We start from the raw sequence: 13792 nt of genomic DNA on the forward strand, positions 1-13792 counted from the left end.
GGTAATTTAATTCCTACATACTCCATTGCATACAATGCATATTTACATGTAGCTTCCAAGTACTGATTAACATTTACATTTCTAATTTTGTAGTGAATGGAAGTCTTAAAGCGAGTCGCAATGAATGTTCCAGAAGCCTGGTCCACAGCAGGGGCCTTGAGCGCAGCCTCGTTTGACTTCTTTCGTTACAGCTGTGGTTTTTAATAGCATGGTTGCTCTTCTGTCTGTTAAATAATTTTTTGTAAGATCGAGTAAGTTTTTTGGACATTTTAAGTCTCTTAATTGATTGATTATGGCTGGCCATCACGCAGCATCGAAAGTTCCTTGTACGTCGAGTGAGATCAGTAGTACGTCTTTTTTTTTTTTTTTTTTGCTGTAGACTGTCTTCTGTGAACTCTTTTACCTCCATAATTGCATCTACTGTGCTGGATTGAGTTCTAAATGCGTATTGATTGCTGATTAATAGGTTTCTTGAGTACACAGTGCATTATTTGGTTTATCAGAAGTTTTTCCTAGCACCTTACCAGCAACATTTATGAGAATGATTAGCCTGTATTTGCTAATTTCGTCGGATGTTTCTTTTCCAGGTTTTGTTATGGGTATCATTTTAGAACGTTTCCATTTTAAAGGAAATCGCCCTCTTTTTAGGCATTCGTTGTAAACTGTTGTTATGAATTCTACAAAAGCTCTTAGTAGTATATCGCTGGTTATTCCATCCTCTCCAGGAGTTTTACTTGGATCCATTGATCTTAATAATGACTCGATTTCTTTAGTTATAAAAAGTCGTCGTTAGGAGTATCTCTGTCTGTTTTCATTCTTTGTCTGTAGGTTTTGTGGATTTCTTCGTCTGTTGATTCATCGTCATCGGGAATAAACTTGTTGATCATAATAGCTGCAGTTCCTGCTAAGTTTTTAGTGTAGGTACCGTCTGTTTTCTTGATGGTTGATAATATAGGTGTTGACTTATTCTTGCTTGCTGCAAATTTATATATGCAGTTCCAAGAATTCGATACGGTTGAACCAGTACAGAATTTTTTCCATGATTCTGTTTTCCCGTTTGTAATTTTGGACTGATAGCTGTATTTGGCTTTATAGTAGTTTTGTCTTCTGCTTTCTCTCTCTTAAGTCTTGGTTATTGTATGTTCTTTGATATAGTCGTCTGAATGAGTTAACACTTTTTCTTAGGACTGTTAATTCGGCGTTCCACCAAGGTACTGATTTTCTTCCTTCGATGTTCAGCTTCTTGGTTGTTCTGAATGTTTGGTCGCTGAATTTTTTAAGACCTGATGAAAGCACATAAGCAAGGAAGTCTATATCGGCTTGTTCCGATGCCCAGATGGCTAGATTCTTGTCTAAGCTGAACTGTTGTTTGCTGATCCCATTATAGTGATTATATAGATTAGGCATGAAAATTCGGTTTTTTAATACGTTAGCAAATATCTCTAGATTGGTTTTATTGGTGAAGTACTTGATGTTAATGCGATGGTTTTTGTTGTCTATTCCGTTTAAATTTTGTTACTGACGATGAAACTTATTATGCGATGGTCAGAACAGCTTTCCTCTTCTTCGTATTTCCATTCAGAAACCCAGGGTAAAATAGCGCTGTTTACCATTGTTAGATCGATGAAGCTGCTTCCTCTGGTATTTTCGAATGATGAAGTGTTACTGTCGTCGCTTAGTATGTGTAGGGAGTTTGATGCTATGAACTCTTTCAAATTTTTACCTCTATTATTTGTGATGTCATTAAACCATAAAACCGAATGGGCGTTGCTATGTATTCCCAAAATTAAGCCGTGGTTGATGATAAAATCCACGATGTTGCCAATTTTTTCTAAGTCATATTTTATGTCAGTGTGATAGTTTAGATACATACTTACAGCAAAAGTTTTAATTCCTCTGTACGTAATTTCAATAAGTACCGAGTCCTCGTTGCTGTGTTGAGAAATTAACATTGCCTCAACTTCAAGGTTGACCATGAGTATTGCAGCTCTCATTCTTTCAGATCATTTGGAAAATATTTTAAAATTACTAGGAAAGCCACATATTTTGTTGTTGATGTTGTAAGGTTCTTGTATTAATGCCATTCCTATATTTTTTCTATTTATGAGTTCTGTTAAGTTATTGACAGCCTTGATAGAGCGTTGAAGATTTATTTGAAAGCATGCCAGGGAAGCAGTGCAGTTTCTACAAGCTTCATTATTGCTTTCCATGATCTATGTTTTGAATTTTGAGCTGTTTTGTAGTAGTTATATGTCGGGCAGTCTTTGCTTATGCCATGTGTTTGCAGTTGTTTTGGTTTTGGCATGTTTATTGTGATTTTGGCAATTTATGCAATTCATCTCGTACTTATTTCGTGGGCACTCACTGAACTTATGTTCTTTAGAGCAGAATGGACAGGTGGTTTTTACCCTGCAGTCTCGTGTATGGTGGTGAAATTTATTGCAGTTAAAGCATCTCAGAACGCTTACATAGTCTGCGCAATGAAAAATTCTCCATAGGATTTTAACACTGGTTTTCAGCAGTTTGGTCCTCACCGTTGGATCGACTTCTATAATCAGGTTTCTTTTGTTCGTTTTTTTATTTGTCACGATAAATTTCTGTGTCATCTTTGTGTCGCCGATGAAGAGTTCTTCATTCTGCATGCGAATTGAGTCTATTGCGTCATTCGTATCACTTTCACTGGGAATATCATATATTATCAGTCTTGGAAGATGTTTCTTACTGGGATTTGCTACTAATGTGTCTTTGCATTCCTTAGATATTTCGTTATGTAGCAAGTCTATATCGGTCTTTTCTTTGGATTCAATTAGCTCTCCTCCGTTATTAATACTTTTCATATTTGTGATTCCGATTTTTATATTTCTTGGGTCTATTTTTTCTTTTATAAGATTTTTGGTTTCTTCGCTGTTTAGTTGAGCTATCGGTTTGACTACTAATTTATAGCAAGGATTGTTTTCGGATTCGTCTTTGTTTTTAGCGTTGTTTTCAACGACTTGCGAGTGTCGCTGAGTAGGCTGAGCTAAGTTAGCCTGTCCCTTGTTGTTTGTAAATTGTTCTATCGATGCTTTGGTTGCATTTTTCATTTTATTAAATACCTTTGTTAGTTCCCTCACGGCAGTTAACATGTCCTTTTTTAAATAATTTCTTAGATTGCCGCTTACTTTGGCAATGTTACGCAGCAGATCTATAGGGCTTTTTCGAACTCTAATTCGTTCCGTGCCGCCATCTTAATTTTACTTAAAGTTGTGTATTATAGCTTTCCTATTGAACTGCTACGCTTTCTAAGATACAAAATTTAAGATAGTACTTACAGTTTTTCTGCTTGTTTCTAAAGTGAAGCTTCCATTGAAATAAGCATCAGAGAGTTGTTTCTTGTGTCCTTTGTACCTCCCAGTGGCAGCAGTTGGAAAGGGGGGGGGGTGTTAACCCTTTCAGTGGCAGCTAATCCTATTATGACTGGTTTGAGATAGCTGAACAATAGATAGTCTGACCACAGCAGTATTCAGTTCAAAAAGATGGAATAAAATTTCACTCATACATGCTTTGAGCTATGAAACTATAGAGTATATTACACACACTGTTAGATAGAACACTGTACGAGCTATCAGTCGGTGCTAGATACATCCAGTTTTTCTGATCGATACCACACAAAATCAAGATAAAAGCAGGAGCGATTTCAGGCTCGTCCGTTCGCGTCCGAAATTAGTCGATCTTTGGCAGAGGTAGTTAGTGTTGTTTCTCCATGAAACTTCTGTTTTTACTCTAGCAAAGAAAATAACTGCAACATGCTATCGAATATGGCAGATATCTTTGAGAGAAATTACAATAAAGGAAAAAGTGTAATTACTGGTAGATAGAGATATCAATGCGCAGTTAAGAAGTGCTTCTGTCCTAAAAATTTCGAATCCCTTATGGTTATTCAGTTTAAGGAAAATTAATAATTAATTCTGTGATTGTGCAGATGTTGTTACAAATACCGAATACATCAGGAATTCACTAATTTATTATTTCTAAAATAAAAACGAAAAATATCATAAAAATACAGTGTTAAATATATAATTATATGAAGTTTAAAATAATATTTTAAAGAAAAACAACATTTTTAAGCATTTATTAGATAAACATAATACACCTTTTTTATTTTAAAAGATATTTCTAATAAGAAAGATAAACCGTAATTTTAATAATTCCCCGTGTGGCGGCAGGGCTAAGAATAGTTCCACTGCAACCCATGCACGTCTTAAGAGGCAACTAAAATGGGATGAGTTTCGAGAGTTATGCTCTCTTAGGTTTCTCCTGAAGTTTTGCTTCCTGTGAGGGGGAGGGACTTAGATTATGGGAAGTTTGCCCTGAGAGAGCACTTTGAGTCTCTGGGGAGGGTGTTCTCTGGTGTGGCCCGTGAGGGGCCTTGTCAGTGGATGCATTTTCCTGGAATATGAGAGGTTCTACTCAGTGGTTGTGTGAGTGGAACCAACGCTGAGTTGGATTGGACTATCTTTCGACTACTTGTAGGGAGTGGTCTGGGAGATCGTCTTAATTTTTAGAGGTGGCTTTACTTATTAATCCCACTGCAACCCATGCATGTCATAAGAGGCAACTAAAATGGGATGAATTTCGAGAGATACGCTCTCTTAGGTTTCTTCCGAAGTTTTGCTCCTGGTGAGGTGGCGGGGTTAGATTTCGAGGGGTTTTTCCCTGAGGGAGCATTTTGAGTCTCTGGGGAAGGTGTTTTCCGGCGTGGCACGTGTGGGGCCCTGTTGGTGGATGCCTTTCCCTTGAACATGAGCTGCTCTGCTCAGTGGAAGGGTGAACCTGTCACAGAGTGATCCAACGCTGAGTTGGACGATTTTTCGGCCAATATGCAGTGGTCGAGGGATCATTCTAATTTCTAAACATGGCTTTACTTAAAAATCGCTACTATAGCCCATGCATGTCATAAGAGGCGACTAAAATGGGGTCCAGAGTTTCGCTCTCTTAGATTTCTTCCGAAATTTTGCTCCCAGTGAGGGGGCGGGGCTTACATTTTGGGAAGTTTGCCCTGAGAGAGCATTTTGAGTCTCTGAAAAGGTGTTCTCCAGCATGGCCTTTGTGAGTCGTTGTTGTTGGATGCTTTTCTCTGCAATATGAACGGTTCTGCTTAGTGGTGGGGCCTGTCCTGAGTGGAACCAACTCTGAGTTGGACAGTCTTTCGGTCACTTTGGAGTGGTCTAGGGATCATTCTAATTTTTAAACAGGGATTTACTTAAAAATCGCCACTGTAGCCCATGCATTTCGTAAGTGGTGACTAAAATCGGCGCAGAGTTTGATAGGTTTCCTCTCTTAGGTTTCTTCTGGAATTTTGCTCCCAGTGAGAGGGGGGCTTAGATTTTGAGGGTTTTGCCCTGAGAGAGCATTTTGAGTCTCTCTGAGGAGGGTGTTTTCTAGCGTGGCCCGTGAGGGGCCTTGTGGATGCCCATCCCTGCAATATGAGCCGGTTTGCTCACTGGTGAGGAGCCCTTCACTGAATGGAACCAATGCTGAATCAAACAATCTTTTGACCACTCATAAGGAGTAGTCTGGGTGATTGTCTTAATTTTTAGAGAGAGCTTTACTTAAAAATCGCCACTGTAGCCCATGCATGTCGGAAGAGGCGACTAAAATGGGACGTAGAGCTTCGACAGTTTCCCTCTCTTAGGTTTCTCCTTTTTTTATTAACTAAAGTTAATAAAAAAATGCTAATTGTCCCTTTTTTATTAACTAAAGTTAATAAAAAAGGGACAATTAGCATCCCGTTAAAAATTTTGTGGGGAAAACGGGACCAGATTCAAAAAAGGGGACAATCCTATTAAAAAAAAAGGAACATCTGGTCACTCTAATATATATATATATATATATATATATATATATATATCAGTGGCGGCTGGCAAAATTTTTAAGTGGGTATACCGCATACACAACATAAAAATTAAAAAAAAATCATTTTTTCTTAATCAGTAACCAATTTATTAATAAGTAAATTTGCATGTTACAAAAATTGCTTTATTAAGAATATTTCACCCTCACCATGAACACACACCAATAATAATAAAAGTTTCGTCCACAGAAATAACACGCGCAAGCATACAGTGTATCTGTAGCGACACTGCTCAACGAGCAGTGCCGGTTTCGACATTCCAACACTACGTCACATCGCAGCGCATTTGTTTCGTGTAATCATAATTGAAAAATATAATTCTTTTCATATTTTCAACAGTGACACTTGTCATAATTCAGCCTTGTATCTATAATAAATAATTATATTTTATTTTAAGAGAAAAAAATTTATAAAAAATATTTCACCTCACCATGAACACACACTAATAATAAAAGTTTCGTATCACACAGAAATAACGCGCGGAAGCATACAATTTTATCTGTAGCGACACTGCTCAATGAGCAGTGTAGGATTCACTTGTTATATGACAACTGCAAACGAATTTCGGCGAGTCTAGCCATAACTGACCGAACGTGATAATTCGACACTGCGTTAGATCGCAGTGTATTTCTTTCGTACTCTGAAGCGTTAATCGAACAATTCTAATTATTAACTATTCAATCAATCTCGAAACACAAGCTTTAACCTTTAACATGTTGTATTGCATTTATATAATGTTGTAAGCATTGTTATTATTAATAAACACAAACAAAATTTATTTTTTTCGTTTTTTCCTTCTGGGTGCTGCAGTGTCGCACTGCTTATGTACGAGCCGCCACTGATATATATGGCCATGTACTATGCATGTTATAACATGCACAAATGTATAAACACTTATTATCATAATAAAGTCTTCTGAATACAGAAAATAAAATTGACGAACTTTTTATATAATCACGTGATAGTTTTTAAGGTAAAAATAAGTATGTGGATTTATATCACAAAGATATATATATATATAGGACGTTTAATTTAATAATTATCTTCTTCTACTAGAGGAAATAATAGCACATAAATATAATTATTAATATAATAGTAATATATTAATAATAATAGTAAAAATTACTATTACTATTGGGCTCAAAATCACTATTTTATTTTACTAATTTATTAATTTGAAATCACTGTTTTAAGCCCAATTATAATTGGGCTTAAAATAGTGATTTTGAGCCCAATAGTAATTTTTACTATTATTATTAATATATTACTATCACTATTATATTAATAATTATATTTATATGCTATTATTTTTTATTAATTATTATTATATATTATCATTATTGATATAATAATATATTCTTATATTAATAATTATATTAATATAATAACTATTATTATTATCATTATTTGACACCTCCAGGGAATCCAAAGCCTCATCGAGGGAGGGTACCTGATCTACAACTCTGTCTCCCCCATTCAATCCACCAACTGACTGCAACTACGCCAACGCCATCTACCACCGACCACCACCACTATTTCCACAGACAATCACAAACATCCATGCCCATTAACCACATATTAATTATTAATTACATAAACTATTCGAAAGCAAGTATAGCTCAATGGAAGTGGTGTTTATACTCTTCAGTATTAAACCGCCCGAAGAAAGAGCGTCAGAAGTTCGATTCTGGTCGCTGACTAGCGGAACTTTTTCTAAGCCTTTTTTCGACCAGTTCCAGAGTTAGGCGATCTCTGGCACGGGCAAGCGGGTTTTTTCCTCCCGGAAACTCGGGTTTTTATCTCGTAAACTCAAGGAAATCGACCGTAGTACCCACACTAGACAAGTTCAGACAATAAATGTACTATAAGGATTAGGGACGACGAGATGGCGGCACTTACCAGCCGACTCGTTACTGGATGACGTTGATAAATTTGTGATAATCTTGGGCCAGATATCTCTGATGAACTACTTCGTTCATCAGAGTTATCCCTTTAGGGCAGAAATCTTCAACGTATAACCCGTGGAGCTCTTTGCCGTGGTCCTCCATTTTGAAAAAATAAGTACTTAACATTAAAATGAGATTAAATAAAAAATTATTTCAATGAAGCCCGCGGGCCACTAAGCTATACTGCGGTAATTAGAATTGTAATATGCTTTCAAGGTTCACAATGAACGCTGTGCATTTGATACTTTACATAAAATCCTACAAAAATAAATATTAAATAGACATGCTTCTTTAGCCACCTACCAGCGCCAAGCAGTACTTAAGTACCACTTGGCGCTTAAGTACTAGTACTAAAGTCTCAGGTAGATCGCTGAAGCAGTAGTTCGTTCGAGTGCGCTGTCTAGTGCCTTCCTGATACATCTCGAAGGTTCTCGATACTTCGTTATTTTCATATAAATACAAGACGATCTCATCTACAGTCAGTCAGTCATGAACAGTGTGATATTCGTGTATAAGCGCACACAGGTTCATTATGTTAGCCATAGACTATTGTGGTTTTATTGCCAGACTTTTTTTTCATTAGTGTGGGATAATAACCGTTACACGGTCATTTTGGATAATTTTTTGGGTTAGTCGCCTTCCATCACTATGGCATCTACGAATAAAAAGCGTAAATCAAGTGATTCCTGTCGAGTTTTTAATGAAAAGTGGACCAATTTGTACTTTTTTTGTGCCGATCGACGATAAGCAGTGTGTTTAATTTGTCGTGAGTCAGTGTCAATATCAAAAAAATACAATATAAAACGACACTATGAGACAAAGCATGCGTCCAGTTTCGATCACCTTCAAGGGAGGCTTCGTGTGGACAAAGTGAATCGTCTCCAAATTGATTTAAAATGCCAACTATTCGAAAGGCAGAGGCAGAGGGAAGAGAGCGAAGCGTGCGTCAAAGTAAGTTATGTAATAGCTGAAAAAATTGCTAAAAACTCAAAAGCCTTCTTGGATGGCGTGTTTGTGAAAGAGTGTCTCATCGCTGCTGGGGATATTCTGTGCCCAAATAATAAGGAAGTGTTTAAAAAACCGATTTTGTCTCGGGTTCCTGTAGCATGACGTGTCGAAGAACTTGCGAATGACATTGAAGGTACTTTAAAAAACGGTGTTCCGAATTTACGTTGATATTCACTTGCTTCAGATGAGAGCACAGATGTGAAGGATACAGCAGAAATGGCTATCCTTGTCCGTGGCATTGATCAGCAATTCACTGTGACAGAAGGACTTCTAGTGCTCATACTTATGAAGGGAACGACGAAAGGCACTGATATTCTTGAAGCCGCCAAGAAAATGCTCTAACGTTTCGGCCTCAACTTAACTAACCTCGAGAGTACGGTAACGGATGGTGTCCCTGCTATAGTGGGAAAGAACGAAGCGTTTGTTGCGCTGCTACGGAAAGAGCCGGAACTAGAAGGAAAAAATTTTGTCCATTACCACTGTTTAATCCACTAGCAGAATTTGTACGCGAAAACTAGTGAATTTGAGAATGTCATGAAAATTATTGTGACTGTCGTCAAAATTATTAGGGCAAGATGATTGAATCATCGTCAATTCCAAGAGTTTTTGACCCAAGTGCGAAGCGGATCACGGCGATGTGATCATATACTTCGCCTTTGTGAGCGACATCTCGTTGCATATGAATGACCTAAATACGGGGCTACAATCCAAAAATCAACTGGTGCACACTCTGTTTGATCACATCAAAACTTTTGTGGACAAGCTCCACATGTGTGTCTTCCTATCTCTTAATGTTATTTTTAGCATACTTCTTTCCATGCGATGTTGTGTTGTTCTCAGCTTTTTGTTTAGGGCTTTTGTTAAAGTCCATGTTTCTAATCCATATATTAAGATAGGAAGTATGCACTGGTCGAAAACTTTCCTTTTAGACCCATAGGGATGTCACTTCTGAATATGACTCTCATTTTCCCATAAGCCATCCATCCAAGGTGAATTCATCGCTCGATCTCTTTTCTTTGGCACTCCTCAAAGGATAACAATTGGCCCAAATATACATATGAAGTAACTTGTTCTATTTCACGGTTTTCAACTTTGATAGTTCTATGGTGTATGTATTTATTCATCATTATTTTTGTTTTTTCTCAATTTATTTTTAATCCAATTTCTCTGGAGGCTTCATTTAGCTGATTTAGCCTTTCTTCCAGATCTTCAAGATTATCTGCTATCAGGACAATATCATCTGCAAATTTCAGATGATGCAGCCTTTCTCCATTTATGTTTATTCCTTTTGTTTCCCAATCAGGGCTTCTAAAGACTTCCTCTAGTGCAGCTGTAAATAATTTGGGAGATATGGTGTCCTCTTGCAGGATGCCTTTTTGTATTGGGAACTTTTCACTGTTTTTAAATAATTTAATTACAGAAGTTGCATTATTGTAAATATGTTTTAGTGTTTCAATATATAGTTTCTCAGTTCTCTGGGTTTCAAGTGTTTTTAGTGTTGCAGATGTTTTAACTGAATCAAATGCTTTTTCGTAGTCTATAGGCCAAACTTAAGAGTTTATTGTATTCAATTGATTTTTCAATGAGCTGTCTTAATGTGTGAATATGGTCCAAAGTATTGTAATTCTTTCTAAATCTAGCTTGTTCACAGGATTGCATTCCCTCTAGTTTAGATTTTATTCTATTATTTATAATTTTTGTCAAAACTTTATATATGGTGGGGAGTAGGCATAAGTAGGCTTATAGTTATAATAATAAATAAATAAATAACAAATATAAATAGTCGTTATAATAATCTCCTTATTATAATAATCTTGAAGCCAATTTGTTGTTTATTTTAAATAATCTCCAATAATTACGTGCAAATCTAGGGCAATTATAAGCTGTTTTTCCAAATATGGATATCAGATCAGACACGCGACGTCATCTGCAATTTTTCATTATTAATAACAACAATTAAATAAATGGTATAGTTATTAAATATAATAATTTGTCAGGAATTTAAAAAATTAAAGAAATTTTTTTAAAAAATTTTACTTAAAATAAAATAAAAATAAAATGAAATATATCTATTTTAGTTGTTATAACATAAAATATAATCTGTTAATAAAATTGCAAGACAATTTTATTTTTTTTTCATTTTTTATCTTTTGCAATATAAATTAATTTCTTGACTGTATTCAACTTCAAGTTCAACGTTTATTTAGCTGCATTGAGTGCATTCAGCTTAAAGTTTATCAGCAGAAAAAAAAATTAAAATAAAAAATAAAGAATATTTTATGCATTCTTTATACATTAATCATTAGTAGGCACAATAAGTTATCTAAGAATGAAAACCAAATATCTTCAGATTCTATAAGAAACATATAAAGGAATTTGTCATAAAGAGACTGAAATATATTTTAAAAAATTGTATGAGACTGTTCACATAGAGCCTGTGTAGCTCAGTAGAAGTGGCGTTTACACTCTACACCGCTTTACCACGAAGAAAGACTTGAGATTCAAATCTAGTCGCTGACTAGAGGAAAATTTGTTATGCCTTTCTTCGACCAGTTCCCGAGTTAGTCGTTCTTTGGCACGGGCAAGCGGCTTATTTCTCCCGGAAACTCAGGTTTTTCGTTCCGTGAACTCAAGAAAATCGACCGTAGAACCCACGCTATTTCCATACATTAAAAATATTGCGTTGGGATTAGGGACCACGAGATGGCGACACTTGTTAGCTGCCTTCTCCCCTGCGTACCGATTAATTAACGACAGCCTTGGGCTGGCTATCTCTGATTGACTAGCAGTGGAGATTGAACTGCCCACTCAGTCTCCAAAAAGTTAGATAGAGCTAAAACGGCCTCACCTACTCCCTGTACTTTATTTATTATTATTTTTTTTACTGTTCACATAAACTACGTATTATTATTTGTTATGAAAGATGAATAACTTATTGTCAGTAATTCCAATGGCCTGAATTATTCGATGCATCATCATCCTTCGCATTGTATTTTGCAAGAAACGTGGCAAAAGTAAACTGAGTTATTGCTTTAAATTGTAAACATGGTTTTTGGTTCAAAAACCATGTTTACAATTCAAGCTTCCAATAAGTAGCGGCAATACTGGTAATGAAACTCATCTACCGGCTGCTGATGTCTAGTTAACCGGAAGTTTGGCCTTTCCTCTACGATAGTGTTTCTCAACCGCGGGGGCCTGGTATCAATTATACCGTGCCGCGAAAGGTTCTCCTGGAATTTTTGATTTTAGTTTTCCAAGCATTTTTCAAGAATAAATATTTTATAATCGAAATATTCTGAAGAGAATAATATTCGTGAATGTGTCGACAAGCTCAGACCCAGAAGGCCTAAATAACATGTGTGTAGCAAATGTCAGTGACTAAGCCACGTATTTTTAAACATGGATGTATTCATAAATGATCGAGAATTTAGACATCGAAATTTTTCAACATTCGGGAAAGGGAATATCGCTGTTTTTGACCGATCATTAAAAATTACCTGCAAGCTGATTACAACAATGGGCGGCGTATCCTCTGTTCTCAAAACTGAACGAAATGTCATCATCATCACCATCATGCTTGTCAAGGTGTTAGACCTAGAGTGGCCTTAGAAGTCATCGTTGAATCATCTCTTAAGAGGATGTCCTGGTTTTCTTTTTCCTGATGGTTTGTACTTTAAGGCTTGTTTTCGTAATCTTTCTGTTTTCTTTCTTTCTTTCAACATGTTCCATCCATTTCTGGTTATATTTTTTAATTTTTTTCTACTACCGATTCCTGGTTTAATTCTTTCATAATTACTTCATTTCTTTTGTGATCGAATAGAGTATACTTTGCAGTTTCCTCGTAAACTTCATTTCGGCTTTTAATCTTTTGTTTTATTATCCAGATTTCGCTTCCATGCAATTGAACTGGTAGGGCTAATGTATTATATACTTTTAATCCAGTTCGTTTTCGAACTAGACTATGTTTAAATATAGAGTTAATTACACCTGTTAGTTTTTAAATATTTTGCAGTATTTAGGTTCATACATTTTTATTTTCATATATAATCATACATCCTAGGTAGTTAAATGAATTTACCTGTTCTAAAATCTTGTTATCTAAAAATATCTAAAAAAAGTCATATCTAAAAAATATCTAAAAATAGCCATCGTTTTTTTTTTATTTTTCTGTTGATATTATCATTCCATAATTATCATTACATACCTACTTTCTTTTATTTTAAGTTATCTTCAGAATTTATTATTCGGTCATCGGCAAAAATGGAGAGTGTTTAAGTTCACAGTAGGAGAAAGTTTAATACCTTGATGGAAATTTTTATTGTATTTTATTATTTTAGATAAATATTAAAAAGTGTTGCTGAAGGGGGACATCCCTGTCCGACTTTTTGGTTTATCTCTCTCGTATATGATAGCTCATGATTTAATTTTATTTGTATTTAATAATTTTCATCTTGCTAATTAATCAACGATTTCGAAGTTCCATAAAGAGCACGAAAACCTCTCCTAGTGCGGATATTGCTTCTGATCATAATCTATTGGTGACAGTGTTAAAAATTAGACTGAAACCTGTACTTCAGAAATAGCAACAAAAAGTTTAATTTAGGAAAGTTAAAAAACCCAGAGATAAGAAACAAATTTAGTCAAGATCTGAATCAAGAAATAGCATTTATCAAGAATGATGACGTAATGAGAGTTGATGAATCATGGGACAAATTAAAATCTGTCTTCATAGAGAAATGTACCAATACCTTGTGTCCTGATAGAGCAGTAAAAAAGAAAGATTGGATAACTGACGAAATTCTTTCTCTCATGGATCAACGCAGATCATATAAAAATCACAGTCCAACAAAATATAAAGAGGTTCAAAAAATTATTAAAGGCAAGATCAAAGAAGCAAAAGAAATCTGGATGAATGAAAAATGTAGATAAATTGAAATTCTACAAG

Source organism: Typopeltis vanoorti, chromosome 1 (genome assembly GCF_054136105.1).
Source record: "Typopeltis vanoorti isolate ZY-2024b chromosome 1, IOZ_Tvanoo_1.0, whole genome shotgun sequence".
NCBI classification, from domain to species: Eukaryota; Metazoa; Arthropoda; class Arachnida; order Uropygi; family Thelyphonidae; genus Typopeltis; species Typopeltis vanoorti.